This window comes from Rhinoraja longicauda, chromosome 12, assembly GCF_053455715.1.
Source record: "Rhinoraja longicauda isolate Sanriku21f chromosome 12, sRhiLon1.1, whole genome shotgun sequence".
Lineage (NCBI taxonomy): Eukaryota > Metazoa > Chordata > Chondrichthyes > Rajiformes > Arhynchobatidae > Rhinoraja > Rhinoraja longicauda.
The window spans coordinates 32,762,135-32,776,934 of NC_135964.1; the positions used below are offsets into that span (position 1 = coordinate 32,762,135).

A 14,800-nucleotide genomic window follows, 5' to 3' on the forward strand; every position below is an offset into this window, starting at 1 on the left:
ACAGATTCACAACTCTCTGACTGAAAAAGTTTTTCCTCATCTCAGTTCTAAATGGCCTACCCCTTATTCTTCAACTGTGGCCCTTTGTTCTGGACTCCCCCAACATTGGGAACATGTTTCCTGCCTCTAACGTGTCCAACCCCTTAATAATCTTATACGTTTCGATAAGATCTCCTCCCATCCTTCTAAATTCCAGTGTATACAAGCCTAGTCGCTCCAGTCTTTCAACATATGATAGTTCCGGCATTCCGGGAATTAACCTAGTAAACCTACGCTGCACGCCCTCAATAGCAAGAATATCCTTCCTCAAATTTGGAGACCAAAACTGCACACAGTACTCCAGGTGCGGTCTCACTAGGGCCCTGTACAACTGCAGAAGGACCTCTTTGCTCCTATACTCCTATGCTTCTATACAGGGCCGAAGGACCTCTTTGCTCCTATACTCCTATACAGGGCCAACCCAAGCCCTGCGATCCAGGGCGGGCGAAGTTGCTGCCGCTGCACGTCGGTTCGGTCGTGGCTGTAGAAGTTCGATAATTCAGCGACGTGCCGAAGCTGCTTAAACTTCTAAGGAAGTAAAGGCGTTGATGAGCTTTGTGATTGTATTAATGGGCTGGAACCAGAATAGATTTCCAGAGATTTGCAAGCCCAGGAACTCGAAGCCATCAACTCTCTCCACCCCAGTCCCATCGATGAAGACAGGTTCACGCTACTCGACTTTCTCTTTGAGGTCACAATCAGCTCCTTGGTCTTGCTAATGTTGAGAGTAAGACTGTTATTCTGGCACCATTAAATCAGATAACCGATGTCTCTCCTGTATTCTGACTCATCGTTACCCATTATTCATCTAAAAATCATGTTATTGTTTGCAAATTTAAATGAGGCATTGGAGATGCATCTGGCCAGATAATCATGGGTATGGAAAGAGTAGAGCTGGGGACTGAACACACAACCTTGGAGGTACCCATGTGCTAATGGTCATCAAGGAGGAACAGCGATGTTAATTCATTCTGGGTTGAGGTCAGCCGATGAGAACGTTGGGGATCCAATTGCACAGGGCTGAGCAGGCACCGGTTCCCAGAGTTAAACAATAGGTTTAGAGGGGATGATGGTGTTGAATGTTCAATTGTAATCAATAAATTGCTGCTTAGATTAGAAATTGTATACTCCCAGTTATTTTCAGAAGGCAGACATATTGAGCCAAAGCCAACAGAACTGTTGGATAGGGTTCTCCATAGTTTTCCATAATGACAATGAAGGATATATTTAGACGTAGGGTGAGAAATATGCAAATAGAAGTGTTCTTATTGAAGAAAAAGTTAATGGTTGTTGAAGGCTGACCATCCAAGTTCTGGGATATGGCTACAAAAGTGCCTCAGTAGTCCTGGACCGAGACACCACAGCTGCTTTATAACAGTGTTTGATTATTTCTTCCTACTGGCAAAGGCAGTTATAATACCAATGACTGTTATTTACCAGTAAAAGCGTGCCATGCAATTAGTCACCAAACTGATATATCTTTATAGATACCTGGAAAGACTCAGGAGCAGAATGCAATTTCTTCTCCAGCTTCCCAGTGTTCTTCAATATGTCTGATCATGCCCAGGAGATTTATCTACCTTCATAAGTCTTGGGGTATTCTGCACAGCCTCGACTGTAATACAGACTGTCCTTAAGATAGCTTCATTTACTTTTCCAAAGTTCCCTAGTCTTCATGTCATTCTCCATGGTTTAAAAAAAGGGAGAAATATTCATTGAGTCATTTAACTGGAGACAAGCTCAGCACTCCCAAGTGAAGGTAGAAGTCTTATGTTTGGCTAATCATTGGTAATCGCACTATTAGTCTCATGGAGTTTACTGGAGAAGACAAGTTTCCATAAATTATGCTTGCTGGTCCTTAGTTTTAATAGGCTCATCGATTTCACTGGAAAGTAAGGGTAGGCCAAATCCAAAGCATTGCAGGTTAAAGTCCGTTTAAAAAGAACGCCAAAGGGACGCTAGCAGTCAGTCAGTAAAGGCCGGGAGAGCAGGAGCAAGAAAGAAAGGCTAGAAAGAAAGCAAGGCTTAAAGAAAGTAAGTGTTAATTGCAGGTTAAAGTCAGTTTAAAAAGAGCGCCAAAGGGACGCTAGCAGGCAATAGGTGAAGCGCATACCTCCAAGCTCGTCAGAGGAAGGCAGGATAGGCGTACGTGGATTGGCCGATCAATTAAATTAGAAGTTTGGTAAATTGGCCGATATAAACAAGGCTTGCAAAAAAGTGCCCCGTGAGAGAGGACAGTGCCCTGTGAGTAAAGTGCCCCGTGAGAAAAGTGCGAGTCTTTGGCTGTGAATCTTCAGGGAGGAGGCTGAGGTGAGGAGGATATGCTTCTTTTTAAGCCTGATTTGATTTTAGACACTAAAGCAATGGCAGATAAGTTGGTGCAGTGTGTTTCCTGCAGGATGTGGGAAGGTAGGGACACTGCTAGAGCTTCTTGGAGATACACCTGCAAGAATTGTGTCCAGGTGCAGCTCCTGATTGGACGTGTGGTGGAGTTGGAAAAGCAGCTGGATGACCTCAGGGCCATCCGGGAATGCGAGAGTTTCCTGGACAGGACCTACTGTGAGGCTGTCACGCCAAGGGTCCAAGGCGAGCGAAGGTGGGAGACCGTTTCAAAAGGGAGTGAACGTGGACTACAGAACACCCCTGTGGCTGTGCCTATTGCAAACAGGTACACTCTCTTGGGAGCTGTCGGGGTAGAAGACACTTCCAGTCCGAGCAGCGGACAGGTTGGTGGCTCTAATCCATGCAAGGAGACTCGACCGGGGAGACCGAAGTCAGGAAGAGCCATGGTAGTGGGTGACTCCATTGTCCGAGGTACGGACAGTAGATTTCTGTGGCGGCAGGCGGGACTTGAGGATGGTTTGTCCCTCCCTGGTGCCAGGTTTCAAGACATATCGGACCGGCTTCAGAACATCCTAGCGAGGGAAGGCAATCAACCGGAAGTAGTTGTGCACGTGGGCATGGACGACGTCGGGAGGAAGAGGAAGGAGATACTGCAACGCGAGTTTAGAGTTAGGAAGAAGACTGAGAAGTTGGTCGTCGAGGGTGGTTATCTCTGGACTGCTGCCTGTACCTCGTGCTGGTGAGGGCAGGAACAGAGAGATCGGGGATATGAATGTATGGCTGAGGGGCTGATGCAGGGAGCAGGGATTTAGATTTCTTGACCACTGGGATCTCTTCTGGGGTAGGGGTGACCTGTACAAAAGGGACGGGTTACACCTTAACAGCAGGGGGACCAACATTCTGGCAGGCAGGTTTGCTAGTGCTACATGTGAGGGTTTAAACTAAGTAGTGGGGGGGAGGGGTTGACAAATTGGGAATATGAAGATGGAGTTAAAGTGGAAGCAAATACAGGAGAAATTGCAAAGAACTCGAATAAATGGGAAGGGGAGTTCTAGATGGGATAAGAGAGTACGGTCAGGGCCAATTGTGACCGGTGTGAGAGGGGAGGTGAATACCGAAATTAAAGAGATTGAGGCTCAGTTAAACATTGGCAAGTATGATGTTGTGGGAATTACAGAGACATGGCTACAAGAGGACCAGGGCTGGGAACTGAATATTCAGGGGTACACAACGAATAGAAAAGATAGACAGGTGGGCAGAGGGGGTGGGGTCGCTCTGTTGGTAAGGAATGATATTCACTCCCTTGCAAGGGGTGACATAGAATCAGGAGATTTAGAATCAGTATGAATAGAAATGAGGAATTGTAAGGGTAAAAAGACCCTAATGGGAGTTGTCTACAGGCCTCCAAACAATAGTCAATAGTCAATTTATTTGTCACATACACATAAATGTGCAGTGACATGAAAGATTACCCACAGTCCAACAATAAGACCAATAAAAATAAGCAATACAATTATGCAATAACACATATAATCATAAACCAACACCAAACAAAATAAACATCCATCCTCGACTTAGGGTGCAAGTTGAATAAGAGCTAAAATTGGCATGTCGCAAATGTAATGCTACGGTGGTTATGGGAGATTTCAACATGCAGGTAGACTGGGAAAATCAGGTTGGTAATGGACCCCAGGAAAGGGAGTTTGTGGAGTGCCTCCGAGATTCTTAGAACAGCTTGTACTGGAGCCTACCAGGGAGAAGGCAATTCTGGATTTAGTATTGTGTAATGAACCTGATCTGATAAGGGAACTCAAGATAAAAGAGCCATTAGGGGAGTAAGAGGCATCTGTGGCTGACAAGGGAAGTCAAGGACAGCATAAAAATAAAAGAGAAGTATAACATAGCAAAGAAGAGTGGGAAGCCAGAGGATTGGGACTCTTTTAAAGAGCAACAGAAGATAACTAAAAAGGCAATACGGGGAGAAAAGATGAGGTACGAGGGTAAGCTAGCCAATAATATAAAGGAGGATAGTAAAAGCTTTTTTAGGTATGTGAAGAGGGAAAAATCTTCATAACAAGAGGAATTGAGTATAGGAGCAAAGAGGTCCTTCTGCAGTTGTAAATGGCCCTGGTAAGACCGCACCTGGAGTACTGTGTGCAGTTTTGGTCTCCAAATTTGAGGAAGGATATTTTTGCTATTGAGGGCGTGCAGCGTTGGTTTACTAGGTTAATTCCCGAAATGGCGGGACAGTCATATGTTGAAAGACAGGAGCGACTAGGCTTGTATACACCGGAATTTAGATGGATGAGAGATCTTATCGAAACATATAAGATTATTAAGGGGTTGGACACATTAGAGGCAGGAAACATGTTCCCAATGTTGGGGGAGTCAAGAACCAGGGGCCACAGTTTAAGAATAAGGGTAGGCCATTTAGAACGGAGATGAGAAAAAAACTTTTTCAGTCAGAGAGTTGTGAATCTGTGGAATTCTCTGCCTCATAAGGCAGTGGAGGCCAATACTCTGAATGCATTCAATGGAATTCTCTGCCTCAGAAGGCAGTGGAGACCAATACTCTGAATGCATTCAATGGAATTCTCTGCCTCAGAAGGCAGTGGAGGCCAATTCCCTGAATGCATTCAAGAGAGAGCTAGATAGAGCTCTTAAGGATAGCGGAGTCAGGGGGTATGGGGAGAAGGCAGGAACGGGGTACTGATTGAGAATGATCAGCCATGATCACATTGAATGGTGGTGCTGGCTCGAAGGGCTGAATGGCCTACTCCTGCACCTATTGTCTATTGTCTGATATATTTGTGTATTTTAACATTTTCCCTATTGTGTTTAAATTTGTCATTTTTAATTTCATTTGCATTTTTACTAGTTTCCGATTAGTAGTAAAGGTTGGTTGGGTATTCCATCTTTCTGATGCCCTGAAACCCCGATAGTTTAATTGGCTCAAACGAAATCTGAAGGTGAACCTACCAGTTTCACTTGGAACCCAGGTTGATCCAGGTACAGATGTTCTTGCCGAATGCCGCAAAATTACCTAATTAATTGTGAAAATAGAGCTTTAACATCACAAAAAATCCATTTAAGTTGCTGTCTTTATTCCGCTGCCCATACAAGATGATTTTTACACCCAAAATATTAGACTGTGTAAGTAATGTTTAACTCTTTACAATTGTCCAAAATGCAAGTGACTACCCAGAAATGTATAATTTAATGACTCTCCTCTCTCCAGTGGCTCAAAGAAACATTTAAAATTCATTGTGTTTTTACTCAAGTAGTTTTAAGTGGCTCATACAGCTTATTACACTATTTGGAAATAGTATTCAGAGTCATAACGTCTTTATAAATAAAAGTAATGCAAAACTAGAAGGCAACCAACAGCTAAGTTGAATGGCCTCAAATCATTTTGTGTCAGCATAAATCAGTTTGCAAGTTGCTCTTAAAATAGCTTCCTTTTTAATTTCTTTGTAATGTAATTTGTTATCATTAGTATTCTTCTGTAATAATGGGACATATTGTACAAATCAGATTCGCTGACATTTGTACCCAGCTCTGTAATGCTTAGTTTAAGTTATTTACTTTTCTCCTAATCAATCTTGGTGCTTTTTAAGAAACAATAAAATAAAACTCTGACGTTGCTCCAAGGAAACTATAGATGGATCCTACAACTGGTTTGGAAACACAAGAAAATCAACTTAATTAGTCTGAAATTGTTTTCTAAATTGGGTTCATGAACAAGATTTCCACCTAATCTGATCTGCTGTTCTCTGTTCAGTATAACAATATTTGCCTTTAATTTGTTTCACTCTTCTGAAGTTAACCTGAAGTACTGGAATTAAGATAGCAATCGTGACTCTGGAAATTCCCAAGATGCTTCATTATCAGTAAAGTACTTCTGCAGAGCAGCCCATTGTTGCAATGTAGAGAATTGTAGCAGTCTATTTAATGTATAGAAAGGACACACCATCAAAAGTCCAATCACTTGGCCACTGCTCCAGATCCAAAGATACGAATGAAAATCAGCAGTAGGCCATTTGGCTACTCTGCCAGTCACAAAGACAGCAGATCTAATTGTAACCTCAGCTCTACATTCCTACCCTATCCTGGTAACTTTTCACCTCCTTGCTTAAATATTGCATCCACTGCCCTTTGAATTCCAAAGATACATAATTCTCTGACATAAAAATTTCTCACCTCAGTTGATTTAAATGAGCGACCCTTATTTGAACAGTGTCTACTAGTTCTGGATTCCCTTCAGGATAAGTCCTCTCTAGAACCACCCAGTCATGATCCTTCAGGATTTTAAGTCATCTGTCCGGCGGCATAAGACAGCATTTCACATAAAACAACCTACTCATTTCAGGTATTAGTCACTATCCAAACTACTTCCCACACATTTACATTTTCTCTAAATAAAGAGTACTCCTACACACAATGCACCAAATATTGTCTCGACATCAGTCAGGGAAAGGAGTATTGATGTTAGGACGTTATGTTACAGCTGTTCAAGACGTTGGTGTAGCTGGAAGGTTGTGCTCAGTTTTGGTCACCCTGCTATAGGAAAGATGCCATTAAGCTGGAAAGAGTCAGACAAGATGTATGGGGATGTTACCAGGACTTGAGGATCCAAGCTATTGGGAGAGGTTGGGCAGGCTAGGACTTTATGACTTGGAGCATAGGAGACTGAGGGTTGACATAGAAATATAGAAAATTATGAGGGGAATAGATAGGGTGAATGCAGTCTTTTTCCTAGGGTTGGAGAATCAAGAAACAAAGGGTGCAGGTTAAAGGTAAGAGCAGAAAGATTGAATAGGAACCAGAGAGGCAACTTTTTCTACACAGAGGGGATAGAAACATGGAAACATAGAAACTAGGTGCAGGAGTAGGCCATTCGGCCCTTTGAGCCAGCACCGCCATTTAATATGATCATGGCTGATCATCCAAAATCAGTATCCTGATCATGCTTTTTCCCCATATCCCTTGATTCCATTAGCCCTGAGAGCTAAATCTCTCTTGAAAACATCCAGTGAATTGGCCTCCACTGCCTTCTGTGGCAGAGAATTCCAGATTCACAACTCTCTGGGTGAAAAATTTTCCTCATCTCAGTCTTAAATGGCCTACACTTTATTCTTGAACTGGGACCTTGAGTTCTGGACTCCCCCAACATGGGGAATATTTTTCCTGCATCTTGCCTGTCTAATCCCTTAAGAATTTTATATGTTTCTATAATAATCCCCTCTCATCCTTCTAAACTCCAGTGAATAGAAGCCCAGTCGACCTATTCTTTCTTCATACGTCAGTCCCGCCATCCTGGAAATTAACCTGGAGAACATACACTGCACTCCCTCAATAGCAAGAATGTCCTTCCTCAAATTAGGAGACCAAAACTGCACACAATATTCCAGGTGCGGTCTCACTAGGGCCCTGTACAACTGCAGTATGACCTCCTTGCACCTAAATCCTCTCGCAATGAAATCCAACATGCCATTAGCTTTCTTCACTGCCTGCTGCACCTGCATGCTTACTTTCAGCGACTGATGTACAAGCACACCTAGGTCTCATTGCACCTCCCCTTTTCCTAATCTGACACCATTCAGATAATAATCTGCCTTCTTGTTCTTGCCACCAAAGTGGATAACCTCACATTTATCCACATTATACTGCATCTGCCATGCATCTGCCCACTCACCCAAATTGTCCAAGTCACCCTGCAGCCTCATAGCATTCTTCTCGCAGCTCACACTGCCACCCAGCTTTGTGATATTCGCAAACTTGGAGATGTTACATTTAATTCACTCGTCTAAATCGTTAACATATATTGTGAAAGACTGGGGTCCCAGTACTGAGCACCCCACTAGTCACTGGTGACTATGATGGTAGTCATCAGTATCAGAGGAAGTAGTTGAGGCATGCACACTTACAACAATTAAAAGACATTTGGACAGATACAAAGATAAGAGCTGTTTTGAGGGATATTGACCAGCTTGAGCAAATAGGAATAGCTTGGATAGGGCATCTTGATCAGCATGGACGAGCTGAGCCGAAGGGCCTATTTCTGTGCTGTCAGTTTATTAACGTTGACAGCTTTAATGAATTAAAAACTGTTCTTCATCTTGTAAGGAATAAAATATGATGGCCGGTAAACTCCTCTGCAAAAAAAATGCTGTGGGATATTTTACACCCACCAAATGAAGTAGGCAAATAGACCATTACTTTAACTTTTCTTCTCAAAGGCGGCACTTCTGACAATGCAATTTTCTCAGAGCACTGCAATTCACTGTCAGGCTAGATTAACTGCTCAAGTTTTTGGAAAGATGTCTGACCACATCAGTCAAAAGCATGACTGCTACAGTGATACATTGCTGACAGCTTAGTCTCAGCTTACGTATCATGCTTTACATAGAAACATAGAAAATAGGTGCAGGAGTAGGCCATTCGGCCCTTCGAGCCTGCACCGCCATTCAAAATGATCATGGCTGATCATCCAACTCAGTATCCTGTACCTGCCTTCTCTCCATACCCCCTGATCCCATTAGCCACAAGGGCCACATCTAACTCCCTCTTAAATATAGCCAATGAACTGGCCTCAACTACCTTCTGTGGCAGAGAATTCCACAGATTCACCACTCTCTGTGTGAAAAAAAACTTTCTCATCTCAGTCCTAAAAGACTTCCCCCTTATCCTTAAAGTGGGACCCCTTGATCTGGACTTCCCCAACATCGGGAACAATCTTCCTGCATCTAGCCTGTTCAACCCCTTAAGAATTTTGTATGTTTCTATAAGATCCCCCCTCAATCTTCTAAATTCCAGCGAGTACAAGCCGAGTCTATCCAGTCTTTCTTCATATGAAAGTCCTGCCATCCCAGGAATCAATCTGGTGAACCTTCTCTGTACTCCCTCTATGGCAAGAATGTCTTTCCTCAGATTAGGAGACCAAAACTGTACGCAATACTCCAGGTGTGGTCTCACCAATGCCTTGTACAACTGCAGCAGAACCTCCCTGCTCCTATACTCAAATCCCCTCGCTATGAATGCCAACATGTCATTCGCTTTCTTCACTGCCTGCTGCACCTGCATGCCTACTTTCAATGACTGGTGTACCACGACACCCAGGTCTCGTTGCATCTCCCCTTTTCCTAATCGGTCACCATTCAAATAATAGTCTGCTTTCCTGGATAACCTCACATTTATCCACATTATACTGCATCTGCCATGCATTTGCCCACTCACATAGCCTATCCAGGTCACCTTGCAGCCTCCTAGCATCCTCCTCACAGCTAACACTGCCCCCCAGCTTCGTGTCATCCGCAAACTTGGAGATGTTGCATTCAATTCCCTCGTCCAAATCATTAATATATATTGTAAATAGCTGGGGTCCCAGCACTGAGCCTTGCGTCCCTGCCTGTCATTCTGAAAAGGACCCGTTTATTCCTACTCTTTGCTTCCTGTCTGCCAGCCAGTTCTCTATCCACATCAATACTGAACCCACAATACCGTGTGCTTTAAGTTTGCATGCTAATCTCTTATGTGGGACTTTGTCGAAAGCCTTCTGGAAGTCCAGATATAACAGAAATGGCACAAACTTTGATGAAACAAATGGTATAAAAGCTACAATACTAAAATTTACACCATTAAGAAAGATAATACACATATATGACTAATCCTTTTGTCATGGTGTGTGGGAAAGAACTGTAGATGCTGGTTCAAATCGAAGGTAGACACAAAATGCTGGAGTAACTCAGCAGGACTGGCAGCAGGACAGGTCAAAGGGTCTCAACCCGAAACATCACCTATTCCTTCCCTCCAGAGATGCTGCCTGTCCCACTGAGTTACTCTAGCATTTTGTGTAATTATTTTGTCATGTTAGCTTTCATGCATCACTGAAATACAACATATCTCAAGTGATTAGTACAACTTTGATAATATGTCATCTTCTAGTTCTACAAAATAATGATGATTTGCATTCAGAAGTCATCAAATGGAAACAAATACAAATTAAAATGATTGAGAGAAAAAAAAATTCTTGGCTGTTTAAAGTAAAATGAAACTTCAAAATAACACACAGTATGACAAATTTAGGGCTAGTAAAGTCGGGTGGCTTGAAATTGAACTGCACGTTTTTAATATGCTAAATCATTACCGCTTTTAATACTAATAGGTCAACTGCGAAAGAAACAGTGAAAATTACCAAAATCCAGTTTGAAACAGTCAAGGGCATTTAGGCATAGAAAGAAGGACAAGCACAAAATGATTCCCCTTGGGATCAAACCAAATTAAGCACAGTTGTTATCATTCTACTGCAGAGCAATCACAAAAAATGGCAACTCTTAAAGATACTTCCCAACAACAACATAAATTGTGGATGCCATAGACGAGAGTGGCTGTAGAGTTGACAGCGGAAGCTTCATGCTTTCCTGTGAAATGTAGGCGTAATAAGGCACGAGTTTCTCTTAAGTCACCAAGGACTCTGAATAAGGACAGCCTGCCAGTGGCGACAAGTGGGACATTGTAAAGTAGCACGAGAACATTGCAGGCCCCAGGGTGTGTAGTTTTAATGGAAAATAAATCAGTAATGGCTGTGTCAAATTACAAGACATGAGCACTGTTGAATGTGTCACATTAGTGAAAATAACATACCTGTGTAGAAGCAAGTCACACTGGTATGACAGCTGCTTGCAATGCTGCATAAGCTACTATTCCTCACCTAGAAAGGTTCCTAATGTCAACCAAACTATGTGAATCAGTCTGAAGTTGGGTCTCGACCCGAAACGTCACCCATTCCTTCTCTCCTGAGATGCTGCCTGACCTGCTGAGTTACTCCAGCATTTTGTGAATAAATAAACTATGTGGATGTATTTGAGCTAAACCACTCGAATCTAAATGGTGCTTTTTCTTTTTTAAATATATCATTTCGTATAAGTAATGATTCTATGTGATCCCAATGGATATTTGGGGCAGAACAAGTAGGAACTAAGAATCACTCACAAGTTATTATGGTCATCTTGGAGGCAGAAGGTAAAACATAGAGATTAGTCAAATGCTGATACAAAGCCTCTGCTCAATGTATCTTCTCTTGGATGTCTTTATCGAGGTTTAGCTAGAATTGTCAGCTTGTGCAGGAATGAACCATCAGATCACATCCAACTGTTGCTCGTTAAGTGAAAGGTGGTGATTCTTCAATTGTTATAGCTTTTTGTAAGCCATCTTATTAAATGCAATTTGGAAATCCTCATGCATCAGATTAACCATATTTCTTTCATTGCTTTATCAAAAAAATCAAATATGATTCACATTTTTTAAAAATCCATGACGGATTTTTAAAATGTATCCCCATTTGGGGTAGCACGGTGGCGTAGCAGTAGTGCTGCTGCCTTGCAATGCCAGAGATGCCAGTTCGATCCTGACTATGGGTGCTGTCTATATGGAGTTTGTACATTCTCCCATGACCGCGTGGGTTTTCTTTGGGTGCTCCAGTTTCTTCCCACACTCCAAAGACTTACAGGTTTGTAGGTTAATTGGCATTGGTAAAAAAATGTAAAATGTTCCTAGTTTAGTTTAGAGACACAGCAGGAAATAGGCCCTTCGGCTCACCAAGTCTGCACTGACCAGCAATCTCTGCACATTAACACAACCCCATACACACTAGGGACAATTTTACATTTATACTAAGCCAATTAACCTACAAACCTGTAAGTCTTAGGAGTGTGGGAGCAAACCGATTTATAGGATAGTGCTAGTATATGGGATAGCTGGTCAACATGGACTTGATGGGTCGAAAGGCCTGTTTCCGTGCTGTTTCTCTAAACTAATTTGTCTAGTGGCTGATAATTCCAAACAGAATTGTTTCTAGAATTTCTCATTACTGTGATCCAAGCAATTGGTCTGGAGTTGCTGGGTTATTTTAAACAAGCTACACACTTAATAGAATTTATGATTTTCTAGTTCTTTCATGGGATTTTGCAACTTCTCCCTTACTTCATTCAGCATCAAAAGATACATCCAATCCACTACAAGTTCACCTGGCCCTTCCATTGTTTATCATTTTTTAAGCCCATCCAAAATCCCCAATTTTTCTTTTCCAGAACTTCACATTAATAACTTTACCATGCTGAACTACCACAATCATGTCCAGACAGTACTTTGATCATAACTTTCCCTTTACTTGCCGGATGGAGAAAATGACCTGCATAGGCACCGACTCAGACATAGCAGCTGACGTTTCTTCCAGTCCTAAAGGCCCCAAAGGCTCACCAGATTGGTGTGGAATTACATTCACTTCCACACCTGCTGCAGGTGAAGATGGTAAAAGGCATGCATGCATAAGACTTTAAAGGTACCTTTATCCCTCATAGCATTGACTATTATTCAGTGCATTCAGAAAGTATTCAGACCCCTTCACTTGGTCAGGGACGTGACCAAGAACCCGACGGTCACTCTGACAGAGCTCCAAAGTTCCTCTGTGAAGATGGGAGAACCTTCCAGAAGGACAACTATATCTGTTGCACTCCACCAATCAGGCCTTTATGGTAGAGTGGCCAGATGGAAGCCACTCCTCAGTAAAAGGCACATGACAGCCCGCTTGGAGTTTGCCAAAAGGCACCTAAAGGACTCTGAGACCTTGAGAAACAGGATTCTCTGGTCTGATGAAACCAAGATTGAACTCTTTGGCCTGAATGCCAAGCGTCACATCTGGAGGAAACCAGGCACCGCTCATCACCTGGCCAATACCATACCTACGGTTCATGAAGCATGGTGGTGGCAGCATCATGCTGTGGGGATGCTTTTCAGTGGCAGGAACTGGGAGACTAGTCAGGATCGAGGAAAAGATGAACGGAGCAAAGTACAGAGATCCTTGATAAAAACCTGTTCCAGAGCGTTCTGGACTTCAGACTGGGGCGAAGGTTCACTTCCCAACAGGACAACGACCCTAAGCACACAGCCAAGACAACGCAGGAATGGCTTTGTGACAAGTCTGTGAATGTCCTTGAGTGGCCCAGCCAGAGCACAGACTTGAACCCGATCGAACATCTCTGGAGGGACCTGAAAATAGCTGTGCATCGACGCTCCCCATCCAACCTAACAGAGCTTGAGAGGATCTGCAGAGAAGAATAGGAGAAATTACCCAAATACAGGCGTGCCAAGCTTGTAGCGTCATACCCAAGAAGACTTGAGGCTGTAATCGCTGCCAAAAGTGCCTCAAAGTACTGAGTAAAAGGTCTGAATACTTATGTAAATGTGATATTTCAGTTATTTCTTTTTAATTACTTTTCAAAAATGTCTAAACACCTGTCTTCACGTTTTTACTATGGGTATTGTGTGTAGACTGACGATTAAAAAAGAATTTAATCCATTTAAAAATAAGGCTGTAACGTAACAATGTGGAAAAAGTGAAGGGGTCTCAATACTTTCTGAATGCACTACATGTACAAAGCCAATTCATTGGAGTCTTCCTTCTGAGTATCATACAATCATCACCACTACCACAGTTTCCTTTTGGTCGTTATTAATGTAAAATCTTAGCAGTGGCCTTGAAACGTACGGGCAGAGGGGTAGATGGTTGGAGGTCTGATTGGAGGTGGTCATTCATTAGTCGCTAATGATGTGAAGAAAAACATTCCTCTAGAATACTAATTCTCTTTCTTGGGTTCCCAGACAGTGAAGTCTTACAAAGACATAGTTCTCCAAGAAACCACTAAAAATGTTTTAAAGATTGAAAGATGCTTGATCTTAACTGTAAAATGTTGAATGGACATGGAAGAATTTATGAATCACGAAGATTCACCCCCCACAAAAATATCTCTTTCTCCCTCTCTCTTCCCCCTCCCACCACCCCCCTCCCCAGTAACACTCTCCCTCCCACCCCCACTATTTGCTCCTCCCACCCTCCCCCTGCCCCCCCCCACTCTCTCTCCCCCACCCCCCTTTCCCACCACCCCCTTTTCCCCACTATCTCCTCCTCCAGCCCCACTTTCTCCTCCCCCAGCCCCACTCTCACTCTCCCCCACCCCCCTTTCCCCACCACCGCCTCTCTCTCCTCCCCCACCCCCCGCCTCCCCCATTCTCTCCTCCCCCCACCCCCACCCTCACCCACCTCCTACCCCCACCCATCCCTCCACCCACTCGGCCCCCACGTCCACTACCCTCCGTGGAGCCGTTGGCCCCCCCACTCTCTCTCCCCCACCCCCCTTTCCCACCACCCCCTTTTCCCCACTATCTCCTTCCCCCACCCCCCATTCTCTCCTCCCCCAGCCCCACTCTCACTCTCCCCCACCCCCCTTTCCCCACCACCGCCTCTCCCTCCTCCCCCACCCCCCGCCTCCCCCATTCTCTCCTCCCCCCACCCTCACCCACCTCCTACCCCTACCCATCCCTCCACCCACTCGGCCCCCACGTCCACTTCCCTCCGTGGAGC

The 14,800-nt window shown here is 43.7% G+C and overlaps 1 long non-coding RNA gene across 6 annotated transcripts in view; it reads right to left on the reverse strand.

The window, feature by feature from the left end:
* The window catches only part of LOC144598552 (uncharacterized), a 52,183-nt gene that overhangs the window by 7,376 nt on the left and 30,007 nt on the right, over nucleotides 1-14,800 (reverse strand). For 5 of the 6 annotated variants that reach the window (XR_013547877.1, XR_013547880.1, XR_013547879.1 and 2 more), the window contains one exon: nucleotides 5,362-5,425. The exons of the other annotated variant lie outside the window; for it this stretch is intronic. This is a non-coding gene — a long non-coding RNA (uncharacterized LOC144598552). The remainder of the gene's footprint in view (nucleotides 1-5,361; nucleotides 5,426-14,800) is intronic. 6 annotated transcript variants of the gene reach the window in all.